Raw genomic sequence first — 12,563 nt, 5'->3', positions numbered from 1 at the left:
ACAAGCTTCCACTGGGGAAAGCACTAGCAACGTGTTCGCAAGTCAAAGGCAACCAAACGGCTATTACCCGAGGGACATGCATTTCGCAGGGCAACATATACGTAAGTCAAAGCCAAACCAAATGGCAATTACACGAGGGACGGGATTGCTTGCCAAGGGCGTGGCATGCGATGTTCTAGCCCAAGGCCAAGGCACGCCACGCTGCGGGACAAGGCCGTGGCAAGACATGCGGCTGGGCTTGGCCTTGGCATGGCATGTCGCTGGCCTTGGCTGGGCAGCGTTGGCCTTGGCATGGAATGTTGCTGGCTTCGGATGGGCTGCCTTGGCCTTGGCCTTGGCCGTGGCATGGCATGCTGCTGGCCTTGGCCTTGGCATGGCATGCTGCTGCCTTTGGCTGGGCTGCCTTGGCCGTGGCATGGCATGCTGCTGGCCTTGGCCTTGGCATGGCATGCTGCTGGCTTTGGCTGGGCTGCCTTGGCCTTGGCATGGCATGCTGCTGGGCTTGGCTTGGCTTGGCATGGCATGCTGCTGGCTTTGGCTGGCCTGCCTTGGCCGTGGCATGGCATGCTGCTGGCCTTGGCCTTGGCATGGCATGCTGCTGGCTTTGGCTGGGCTGCCTTGGCCGTGGCATGGCATGCTGCTGGCCTTGGCCTTGGCATGGCATGCTGCTGGCTTTGGCTGGGCTGCCTTGGCCGTGGCATGCCATGCTGCTGGCCTTGGCCTTGGCATGGCATGCTGCTGGCTGTGGCTGGGCTGCCTTGGCCGTGGCATGCCATGCTGCTGGCCTTGGCCTTGGCATGGCATGCTGCTGGCTTTGGCTGGGCTGCCTTGGCCGTGGCATGCCATGCTGCTGGCCTTGGCCTTGGCATGGCATGCTGCTGGCTGTGGCTGGGCTGCCTTGGCCGTGGCATGGCATGCTGCTGGCCTTGGCCTTGGCATGGCATGCTGCTGGCTTTGGCTGGCCTGCCTTGGCCGTGGCATGGCATGCTGCTGGCCTTGGCCTTGGCATGGCATGCTGCTGGCTTTGGCTGGGCTGCCTTGGCCTTGGCATGGCATGCTGCTGGCCTTGGCCTGGCATGGCATGCTGCTGGCTTTGGCTGGCCTGCCTTGGCCGTGGCATGGAATGCTGCTGGCCTTGGCCTTGGCATGGCATGCTGCTGGCTTTGGCTGGGCTGCCGTGGCCTTGGCATGGCATGCTGCTGGCCTTGCCTTGGCATGGCATGCTGCTGGCTTTGGCTGGCCTGCCCTGGCCGTGGCATGGCATGCTGCTGGCCTTGGCCTTGGCATGGCATGCTGCTGGCTTTGGCTGGCCTGCCTTGGCCGTGGCATGGCATGCTGCTGGCCTTGGCCTTGGCATGGCATGCTGCTGGCTTTGGCTGGGCTGCCTTGGCTTTGGCATGGCATGCTGCTGGCCTTGGCTTGGCATGGCATGCTGCTGGCTTTGGCTGGCCTGCCTTGGCCGTGGCATGGCATGCTGCTGGCCTTGGCCTTGGCATGGCATGCTGCTGGCTTTGGCTGGCCTGCCTTGGCCGTGGCATGGCATGCTGCTGGCCTTGGCCTTGGCATGGCATGCTGCTGGCTTTGGCTGGGCTGCCTTGGCCTTGGCATGGCATGCTGCTGGCCTTGGCTTGGCATGGCATGCTGCTGGCTTTGGCTGGCCTGCCTTGGCCGTGGCATGGCATGCTGCTGGCCTTGGCCTTGGCATGGCATGCTGCTGGCTTTGGCTGGCCTGCCTTGGCCGTGGCATGGCATGCTGCTGGCCTTGGCCTTGGCATGGCATGCTGCTGGCTTTGGCTGGGCTGCCTTGGCCGTGGCATGGCATGCTGCTGGCCTTGGCCTTGGCATGGCATGCTGCTGGCTTTGGCTGGGCTGCCGTGGCCTTGGCATGGCATGCTGCTGGCCTTGCCTTGGCATGGCATGCTGCTGGCTTTGGCTGGCCTGCCCTGGCCGTGGCATGGCATGCTGCTGGCCTTGGCCTTGGCATGGCATGCTGCTGGCTTTGGCTGGCCTGCCTTGGCCGTGGCATGGCATGCTGCTGGCCTTGGCCTTGGCATGGCATGCTGCTGGCTTTGGCTGGGCTACCTTGGCTTTGGCATGGCATGCTGCTGGCCTTGGCTTGGCATGGCATGCTGCTGGCTTTGGCTGGCCTGCCTTGGCCGTGGCATGGCATGCTGCTGGCCTTGGCCTTGGCATGGCATGCTGCTGGCTTTGGCTGGCCTGCCTTGGCCGTGGCATGGCATGCTGCTGGCCTTGGCCTTGGCATGGCATGCTGCTGGCTTTGCCTGGGCTGCCTTGGCCGTGGCATGGCATGCTACTGGCCTTGGCCTTGGCATGGCATGCTGCTGGCTTTGGCTGGGCTGCCTTGGCCTTGGCATGGCATGCGGCTGGCCTTGGCTTGGCATGGCATGCTGCTGGCTTTGGCTGGCCTGCCTTGGCCGTGGCATGGCATGCTGCTGGCCTTGGCCTTGGCATGGCATGCTGCTGGCTTTGGCTGGCCTGCCTTGGCCGTGGCATGGCATGCTGCTGGCCTTGGCCTTGGCATGGCATGCTGCTGGCCTTGGCCTTGGCATGGCATGCTGCTGGCTTTGGCTGGGCTGCCTTGGCCGTGGCATGGCATGCTGCTGGCTTTGGCCTTGGCATGCCATGCTGCTGGCTTTGGCTGGGCTGCCTTGGCCTTGGCATGGCATGCTGCTGGCCTTGGCCTTGGCATGGCATGCTGCTGGCTTTGGCTGGCCTGCCTTGGCCGTGGCATGGCATGCTGCTGGCCTTGGCCTTGGCATGGCATGCTGCTGGCTTTGGCTGGGCTGCCTTGGCCGTGGCATGGCATGCTGCTGGCCTTGGCCTTGGCATGGCATGCTGCTGGCTTTGGCTGGGCTGCCTTGGCCGTGGCATGGCATGCTGCTGGCCTTGGCCTTGGCATGGCATGCTGCTGGCTTTGGCTGGGCTGCCTTGGCCTTGGCATGGCATGCTGCTGGCCTTGGCTTGGCATGGCATGCTGCTGGCTTTGGCTGGCCTGCCTTGGCCGTGGCATGGCATGCTGCTGGCCTTGGCCTTGGCATGGCATGCTGCTGGCTTTGGCTGGGCTGCCTTGGCCGTGGCATGGCATGCTGCTGGCCTTGGCCTTGGCATGGCATGCTGCTGGCTTTGGCTGGGCTGCCTTGGCCGTGGCATGGCATGCTGCTGGCCTTGGCCTTGGCATGGCATGCTGCTGGCTTTGGCTGGGCTGCCTTGGCCGTGGCATGGCATGCTGCTGGCCTTGGCCTTGGCATGGCATGCTGCTGGCTTTGGCTGGGCTACCTTGGCCTTGGCATGGCATGCTGCTGGCCTTGGCTTGGCATGGCATGCTGCTGGCTTTGGCTGGCCTGCCTTGGCCGTGGCATGGCATGCTGCTGGCCTTGGCCTTGGCATGGCATGCTGCTGGCTTTGGCTGGGCTGCCTTGGCCGTGGCATGCCATGCTGCTGGCCTTGGCCTTGGCATGGCATGCTGCTGGCTGTGGCTGGGCAGCCTTGGCCGTGGCATGGCATGCTGCTGGCCTTGGCCTTGGCATGGCATGCTGCTGGCTATGGCTGGCCTGCCTTGGCCGTGGCATGGCATGCTGCTGGCCTTGGCCTTGGCATGGCATGCTGCTGGCTTTGGCTAGCCTGCCTTGGCCGTGGCATGGCATGCTGCTGGCCTTGGCCTTGGCATGGCATGCTGCTGGCTTTGGCTGGGCTGCCGTGGCCGTGGCATGGCATGCTGCTGGCTTTGGCTGGCCTGCCTTGGCCGTGGCATGGCATGCTGCTGGCCTTGGCCTTGGCATGGCATGCTGCTGGCTTTGGCTGGGCTGCCTTGGCTTTGGCATGGCATGCTGCTGGCCTTGGCTTGGCATGGCATGCTGCTGGCTTTGGCTGGCCTGCCTTGGCCGTGGCATGGCATGCTGCTGGCCTTGGCCTTGGCATGGCATGCTGCTGGCTTTGGCTGGCCTGCCTTGGCCGTGGCATGGCATGCTGCTGGCCTTGGCCTTGGCATGGCATGCTGCTGGCTTTGGCTGGGCTGCCTTGGCCGTGGCATGGCATGCTGCTGGCCTTGGCCTTGGCATGGCATGCTGCTGGCTTTGGCTGGGCTGCCTTGGCCTTGGCATGGCATGCGGCTGGCCTTGGCTTGGCATGGCATGCTGCTGGCTTTGGCTGGCCTGCCTTGGCCGTGGCATGGCATGCTGCTGGCCTTGGCCTTGGCATGGCATGCTGCTGGCTTTGGCTGGCCTGCCTTGGCCGTGGCATGGCATGCTGCTGGCCTTGGCCTTGGCATGGCATGCTGCTGGCCTTGGCCTTGGCATGGCATGCTGCTGGCTTTGGCTGGGCTGCCTTGGCCGTGGCATGGCATGCTGCTGGCTTTGGCCTTGGCATGCCATGCTGCTGGCTTTGGCTGGGCTGCCTTGGCCTTGGCATGGCATGCTGCTGGCCTTGGCCTTGGCATGGCATGCTGCTGGCTTTGGCTGGCCTGCCTTGGCCGTGGCATGGCATGCTGCTGGCCTTGGCCTTGGCATGGCATGCTGCTGGCTTTGGCTGGGCTGCCTTGGCCTTGGCATGGCATGCTGCTGGCCTTGGCTTGGCATGGCATGCTGCTGGCTTTGGCTGGCCTGCCTTGGCCGTGGCATGGCATGCTGCTGGCCTTGGCCTTGGCATGGCATGCTGCTGGCTTTGGCTGGGCTGCCTTGGCCGTGGCATGGCATGCTGCTGGCCTTGGCCTTGGCATGGCATGCTGCTGGCTTTGGCTGGGCTGCCTTGGCCGTGGCATGGCATGCTGCTGGCCTTGGCCTTGGCATGGCATGCTGCTGGCTTTGGCTGGGCTGCCTTGGCCGTGGCATGGCATGCTGCTGGCCTTGGCCTTGGCATGGCATGCTGCTGGCTTTGGCTGGGCTGCCTTGGCCTTGGCATGGCATGCTGCTGGCCTTGGCTTGGCATGGCATGCTGCTGGCTTTGGCTGGCCTGCCTTGGCCGTGGCATGGCATGCTGCTGGCCTTGGCCTTGGCATGGCATGCTGCTGGCTTTGGCTGGGCTGCCTTGGCCGTGGCATGCCATGCTGCTGGCCTTGGCCTTGGCATGGCATGCTGCTGGCTGTGGCTGGGCAGCCTTGGCCGTGGCATGGCATGCTGCTGGCCTTGGCCTTGGCATGGCATGCTGCTGGCTATGGCTGGCCTGCCTTGGCCGTGGCATGGCATGCTGCTGGCCTTGGCCTTGGCATGGCATGCTGCTGGCTTTGGCTAGCCTGCCTTGGCCGTGGCATGGCATGCTGCTGGCCTTGGCCTTGGCATGGCATGCTGCTGGCTTTGGCTGGGCTGCCGTGGCCGTGGCATGGCATGCTGCTGGCTTTGGCTGGCCTGCCCTGGCCGTGGCATGGCATGCTGCTGGCCTTGGCCTTGGCATGGCATGCTGCTGGCTTTGGCTGGGCTGCCTTGGCCGTGGCATGGCATGCTGCTGGCCTTGGCCTTGGCATGGCATGCTGCTGGCTTTGGCTGGGCTGCCTTGGCCTTGGCATGGCATGCTGCTGGGCTTGGCTTGGCATGGCATGCTGCTGGCTTTGGCTGGCCTGCCTTGGCCGTGGCATGGCATGCTGCTGGCCTTGGCCTTGGCATGGCATGCTGCTGGCTTTGGCTGGGCTGCCTTGGCCGTGGCATGGCATGCTGCTGGCCTTGTCCTTGGCATGGCATGCTGCTGGCTTTGGCTGGGCTGCCTTGGCCTTGGCATGGCATGCTGCTGGCCTTGGCTTGGCATGGCATGCTGCTGGCTTTGGCTGGCCTGCCTTGGCCGTGGCATGGCATGCTGCTGGCCTTGGCCTTGGCATGGCATGCTGCTGGCTTTGGCTGGGCTGCCTTGGCCGTGGCATGGCATGCTGCTGGCCTTGGCCTTGGCATGGCATGCTGCTGGCTTTGGCTGGGCTGCCTTGGCCGTGGCATGGCATGCTGCTGGCCTTGGCCTTGGCATGGCATGCTGCTGGCTTTGGCTGGGCTGCCTTGGCCGTGGCATGGCATGCTGCTGGCCTTGGCCTTGGCATGGCATGCTGCTGGCTTTGGCTGGGCTGCCTTGGCCTTGGCATGGCATGCTGCTGGCCTTGGCTTGGCATGGCATGCTGCTGGCTTTGGCTGGCCTGCCTTGGCCGTGGCATGGCATGCTGCTGGCCTTGGCCTTGGCATGGCATGCTGCTGGCTTTGGCTGGGCTGCCTTGGCCGTGGCATGCCATGCTGCTGGCCTTGGCCTTGGCATGGCATGCTGCTGGCTGTGGCTGGGCAGCCTTGGCCGTGGCATGGCATGCTGCTGGCCTTGGCCTTGGCATGGCATGCTGCTGGCTATGGCTGGCCTGCCTTGGCCGTGGCATGGCATGCTGCTGGCCTTGGCCTTGGCATGGCATGCTGCTGGCTTTGGCTAGCCTGCCTTGGCCGTGGCATGGCATGCTGCTGGCCTTGGCCTTGGCATGGCATGCTGCTGGCTTTGGCTGGGCTGCCGTGGCCGTGGCATGGCATGCTGCTGGCTTTGGCTGGCCTGCCCTGGCCGTGGCATGGCATGCTGCTGGCCTTGGCCTTGGCATGGCATGCTGCTGGCTTTGGCTGGGCTGCCTTGGCCGTGGCATGGCATGCTGCTGGCCTTGGCCTTGGCATGGCATGCTGCTGGCTTTGGCTGGGCTGCCTTGGCCTTGGCATGGCATGCTGCTGGGCTTGGCTTGGCATGGCATGCTGCTGGCTTTGGCTGGCCTGCCTTGGCCGTGGCATGGCATGCTGCTGGCCTTGGCCTTGGCATGGCATGCTGCTGGCTTTGGCTGGCCTGCCTTGGCCGTGGCATGGCATGCTGCTGGCCTTGGCCTTGGCATGGCATGCTGCTGGCTTTGGCTGGGCTGCCTTGGCCTTGGCATGGCATGCTGCTGGCCTTGGCTTGGCATGGCATGCTGCTGGCTTTGGCTGGCCTGCCTTGGCCGTGGCATGGCATGCTGCTGGCCTTGGCCTTGGCATGGCATGCTGCTGGCTTTGGCTGGGCTGCCTTGGCCGTGGCATGGCATGCTGCTGGCCTTGGCCTTGGCATGGCATGCTGCTGGCTTTGGCTGGGCTGCCTTGGCCGTGGCATGGCATGCTGCTGGCCTTGGCCTTGGCATGGCATGCTGCTGGCTTTGGCTGGGCTGCCTTGGCCTTGGCATGGCATGCTGCTGGCCTTGGCTTGGCATGGCATGCTGCTGGCTTTGGCTGGCCTGCCTTGGCCGTGGCATGGCATGCTGCTAGCCTTGGCCTTGGCATGGCATGCTGCTGGCTTTGGCTGGGCTGCCTTGGCCGTGGCATGCCATGCTGCTGGCCTTGGCCTTGGCATGGCATGCTGCTGGCTGTGGCTGGGCTGCCTTGGCCGTGGCATGGCATGCTGCTGGCCTTGGCCTTGGCATGGCATGCTGCTGGCTTTGGCTGGCCTGCCTTGGCCGTGGCATGGCATGCTGCTGGCCTTGGCCTTGGCATGGCATGCTGCTGGCTTTGGCTAGCCTGCCTTGGCCGTGGCATGGCATGCTGCTGGCCTTGGCCTTGGCATGGCATGCTGCTGGCTTTGGCTGGGCTGCCTTGGCCGTGGCATGGCATGCTGCTGGCTTTGGCTGGCCTGCCCTGGCCGTGGCATGGCATGCTGCTGGCCTTGGCCTTGGCATGGCATGCTGCTGGCTTTGGCTGGGCTGCCTTGGCCGTGGCATGGCATGCTGCTGGCCTTGGCCTTGGCATGGCATGCTGCTGGCTTTGGCTGGGCTGCCTTGGCCTTGGCATGGCATGCTGCTGGCCTTGGCTTGGCATGGCATGCTGCTGGCTTTGGCTGGCCTGCCTTGGCCGTGGCATGGCATGCTGCTGGCCTTGGCCTTGGCATGGCATGCTGCTGGCTTTGGCTGGCCTGCCTTGGCCGTGGCATGGCATGCTGCTGGCCTTGGCCTTGGCATGGCATGCTGCTGGCTTTGGCTGGGCTGCCTTGGCCTTGGCATGGCATGCTGCTGGCCTTGGCTTGGCATGGCATGCTGCTGGCCTTGGCCTTGGCATGGCATGCTGCTGGCTTTGGCTGGCCTGCCTTGGCCGTGGCATGGCATGCTGCTGGCCTTGGCCTTGGCATGGCATGCTGCTGGCTTTGGCTGGGCTGCCTTGGCCTTGGCATGGCATGCTGCTGGCCTTGGCTTGGCATGGCATGCTGCTGGCTTTGGCTGGCCTGCCTTGGCCGTGGCATGGCATGCTGCTGGCCTTGGCTTGGCATGGCATGCTGCTGGCTTTGGCTGGCCTGCCTTGGCCGTGGCATGGCATGCTGCTGGCCTTGGCTTGGCATGGCATGCTGCTGGCTTTCGCTGGCCTGCCTTGGCCGTGGCATGGCATGCTGCTGGCCTTGGCTTGGCATGGCATGCTGCTGGCCTTGGCCTTGGCATGGCATGCTGCTGGCTTTGGCTGGGCTGCCTTGGCCGTGGCATGGCATGCTGCTGGCCTTGGCCTTGGCATGGCATGCTGCTGGCTTTGGCTGGGCTGCCTTCGCCTTGGCATGGCATGCTGCTGGCCTTGGCTTGGCATGGCATGCTGCTGGCTTTGGCTGGCCTGCCTTGGCCGTGGCATGGCATGCTGCTGGCCTTGGCCTTGGCATGGCATGCTGCTGGCTTTGGCTGGCCTGCCTTGGCCGTGGCATGGCATGCTGCTGGCCTTGGCCTTGGCATGGCATGCTGCTGGCTTTGGCTGGGCTGCCTTGGCCGTGGCATGGCATGCTGCTGGCCTTGGCCTTGGCATGGCATGCTGCTGGCTTTGGCTGGGCTGCCTTGGCCGTGGCATGGCATGCTGCTGGCCTTGGCCTTGGCATGGCATGCTGCTGGCTTTGGCTGGGCTGCCTTGGCCTTGGCATGGCATGCTGCTGGCCTTGGCTTGGCATGGCATGCTGCTGGCCTTGGCTCGGCTGCATGCCAGGCCGCCCAGGCCGTGCGCATGCCATGCCGTGCTGCCCACGCCGCGCGCATGCCAGGCCGCCCACGCCCGCGCGCATGCCACGCCATGCTGCTCTAGGCCGCGCCCAAGGCCGCGGTCCAGGCCGCCCAAGGCCGCGCCCAGGCCGCGCAAGGCCGCGCCCAGGCCGCCCAAGGCCGCGCCCAGGCCGCGCCCGGGCCGCCCAAGGCCGCGGCCGAGCCGCCCCAGGCCGCAGCCCAGGCCGCGGTCGAGCCGCAGTGCATGTAACCCAAGGCCGCAGCCCAGGCCGCGCCCAACATGGGGCGTACCTGCCACTGCCTTGCCTGGGCAAGGGAGGTGCCCCCCCTTATAATAGCCTGTTAAGCCCTTTTCAATCTGGCAGGAGGAAACATCAACCATGTTCGAGGAGTCATAATGGGGTTTTTTTAAAAAGTAATGGTTTTTTGCCAAAACTTTCAACATGAAAGTTGTAGGAAATAATTTAATACACCATAAAAAAAATTAAAAAAAATATTTTTTTACCGAAAATATTTTATTTTAATTTATTTCGATTTTAATACTTTAAAAATAATAAAAATTAATAAAAATGGTCAAAAAATTATGGAAAAATTCCAATAATTAAAGGATGATTCACTAGTAATTATAGAAATTATTAAATTATTTTTTCATTTTTTTTATTTTATTTTGATTTTTTTTGCCAAATAAGGGCTTTAAAAATTCGAAAACCTCAAGGAAAATTGCAAAAAAATAGGGAATGACATTTAAAATTGATTGTAGTGCATTTTTAATTGTGTTTCACGGTTTGGATAAGATTATAAAAGAATCATGTTCAAAAAGTTCGATCAAGGCGGTGGCATGCCATGGCCTTGGCCTTGGCCTTTGCCCGCGGCCTTGGCCTTGGCCTTGGCCTTGGCCATGCCTTGCACAGGGACTTGGCCTTGCCCACTGCCTTGGCCATGGCATGGCATGCTCGCCGAGGCCGTGGCATGCCTTGCTGCTAGCCAAGGCCGTGGCGTGGCATGCTCGCCCAGCCCGTGGCATGCCATGCTCGCCCAGCCCGTGGCACGCCATGTTGGCCCAAGGCATTGGCATGGCATGCCGGCCAAGGCATGCTGGCCAACGCTGCACAAGGCGGTGCCATGGCATGGCATGCTGACCAAGACCGTGCCATGGCATGTTGGGCGACGCCGTAGCAAGGCATGCGGGCCGAGGCCGTGGCATGGCATGTTGGGCGACGCCGTAGCAAGGCATGCGGTCCGAGGCCGTGGCAAGACATGCGGGCCGTGGCAGGGCATGGCATGCGGGCCGAGGCCGTGGCAGGACATGTTGGCCAAGGCTAAGGCATGGCACGGCGGGCAACGCGGTGGCATGGCATGCTGGGCAACGCGGTGGCAAGGCATGCGGGCCGGGGCCGTGGCATGGCATGTTGGGCAACGTCGTAGCAAGGCATGCGGGCCGAGGCCGTGGCATGTCATGCGGGCCGAGGCCGTGGCATGGCATGCGGGCCGAGGCCGTGGCATGGCAAGTTGGGCGACGTCGTGGCAAGGCATGCGGGCCGAGGCTGTGGCATGTCATGCGGGCCGAGGCCGTGGCATGGCATGCGGGCCGAGGCCGTGGCATGGCATGTTGGGCGACGCCGTGGCAAGGCACGCGGGCCGAGGCCGTGGCATGTCATGCGGGCCGAGGCCGTGTCATGGCATGTTTGGCAACGCCGTGGCAAGACATGCGGGCCGTGGCATGGCATGGCATGCGGGCCCAGGCCGTGGCTCGACATGTTGGCCAAGGCTAAGGCATGGCACGCCGGGCAACGCGGTGGCAGGGCATGCTGGGCAACGCGGTGGCAAGGCATGCGGGCCGAGGCCGTGGCATGGCATGTTGGGCAACGCCGTAGCAAGGCATGCGGGCCGTGGCCGTGGCATGGCATGTTGGGCGACGCCGTGGCATGGCATGCGGGCCGAGGCCGTGGCATGGCATGTTTGGCAACGCCGTGGCAAGACATGCGGGCCGTGGCATGGCATGGCATGCGGGCCGAGGCCGTGGCATGGCATGTTGGGCAACGCCGTGGCAAGGCATGCAGGCCGAGGCCGTGGCATGTCATGCGGGCCGAGGCCGTCGCACGACATGTTGGCCAAGGCTAAGGCATGGCACGCCGGGCAACGCGGTGGCACGGCATGCTGGGCAACGCGGTGGCAAGGCATGCGGGCCGGGGTCGTGGCATGGCATGTTGGGCAACGTCGTAGCAAGGCATGCGGGCCGAGGCCGTGGCATGGCATGTTGGGCGACGCCGTAGCAAGGCATGCGGGCCGAGGCCGTGGCATGGCATGTTGGGCGACGCCGTAGCAAGGCATGCGGTCCGAGGCCGTGGCATGGCATGGCATGCGGGCCGGGGCCGTGGCACGACATGTTGGCCAAGGCTAAGGCATGGCACGCCGGGCAACGCGGTGGCATGGCTTGCTGGGCAACGCGGTGGCAAGGCATGCAGGCCGGGGCCGTGGCATGGCATGTTGGGCAACGTCGTAGCAAGGCATGCGGGCCGAGGCCGTGGCATGGCATGTTGGGCGACGCCGTAGCAAGGCATGCGGTCCGAGGCCGTGGCATGTCATGCGGGCCGAGGCCGTGGCATGGCATGCGGGCCGAGGCCGTGGCATGGCATGTTGGGCGAGGCCGTAACAAGGCATGCGGGCCGAGGCCGTGGCATGGCATGTTGGGCCACGTCATAGCAAGGCATGCGGGCCGGGGCCGTGGCATGGCATGTTGGGCGACGCCGTGGCAAGGCATGCGGGCCGAGGCCGCGGCATGGCATGCGGGCCGAGGCCGTGGCATGGCGTGCGGGCCGATGCCGTGGCAAGGCATGCGGTCCGAGGCCGTGGCATGTCATGCGGGCCGAGGCCGTGGCATGGCACGCGGGCCGAGGCCGTGGCATGGCATGTTGGGCGAGGCCGTGGCATGGCATGTTGGGCGACGCCGTGGCAAGGCATGCGGGCCGAGGCCGTGGCATGTCATGCGAGCCGAGGCCGTGGCATGGCATGCGGGCCGAGGCCGTGGCAAGGCATGCGGTCCGAGGCCGTGGCATGTCATGCGGGCCGAGGCCGTGGCATGGCATGCGGGCCTAGGCCGTGGCATGGCATGTTGGGCGAGGCCGTGGCATGGCATGTTGGGCGACGCCGTGGCAAGGCATGCGGGCCGAGGCCGTGGCATGTCACGCGGGCCGAGGCCGTGGCAGGTCACGCGGGCCGAGGCCGTGGCAGGTCACGCGGGCCGAGGCCGTGGCATGTCACGCGGGCCGAGGCCGTGGCATGGAATGTTTGGCAACGCCGTGGCAAGACATGCGGGCCGTGGCATGGCATGGCATGCGGGCCGAGGCCGTGGCACGACATGTTGGCCAAGGCTAAGGCATGGCACGCCGGGCAACGCGGTGGCATGGCATGTTGGGCAACGCGGTGGCAAGGCATGCGGGCCGGGGCCGTGGCATGGCATGTTGGGCAACGTCGTAGCAAGGCATGCGGGCCGAGGCCGTGGCATGGCATGTTGGGCGACGCCGTAGCAAGGCATGCGGGCCGAGGCCGTGGCATGGCATGCGGGCCGAGGCCGTGGCATGGCATGTTGGGCGACGCCGTGGCATGGCATGTTGGGCGACGC

Source organism: Camellia sinensis, unplaced genomic scaffold, assembly GCF_055761805.1.
Source record: "Camellia sinensis isolate YWXY unplaced genomic scaffold, ASM5576180v1 Unanchor6, whole genome shotgun sequence".
NCBI lineage: Eukaryota > Viridiplantae > Streptophyta > Magnoliopsida > Ericales > Theaceae > Camellia > Camellia sinensis.
Note: the sequence above shows the minus strand (reverse complement) of the source record.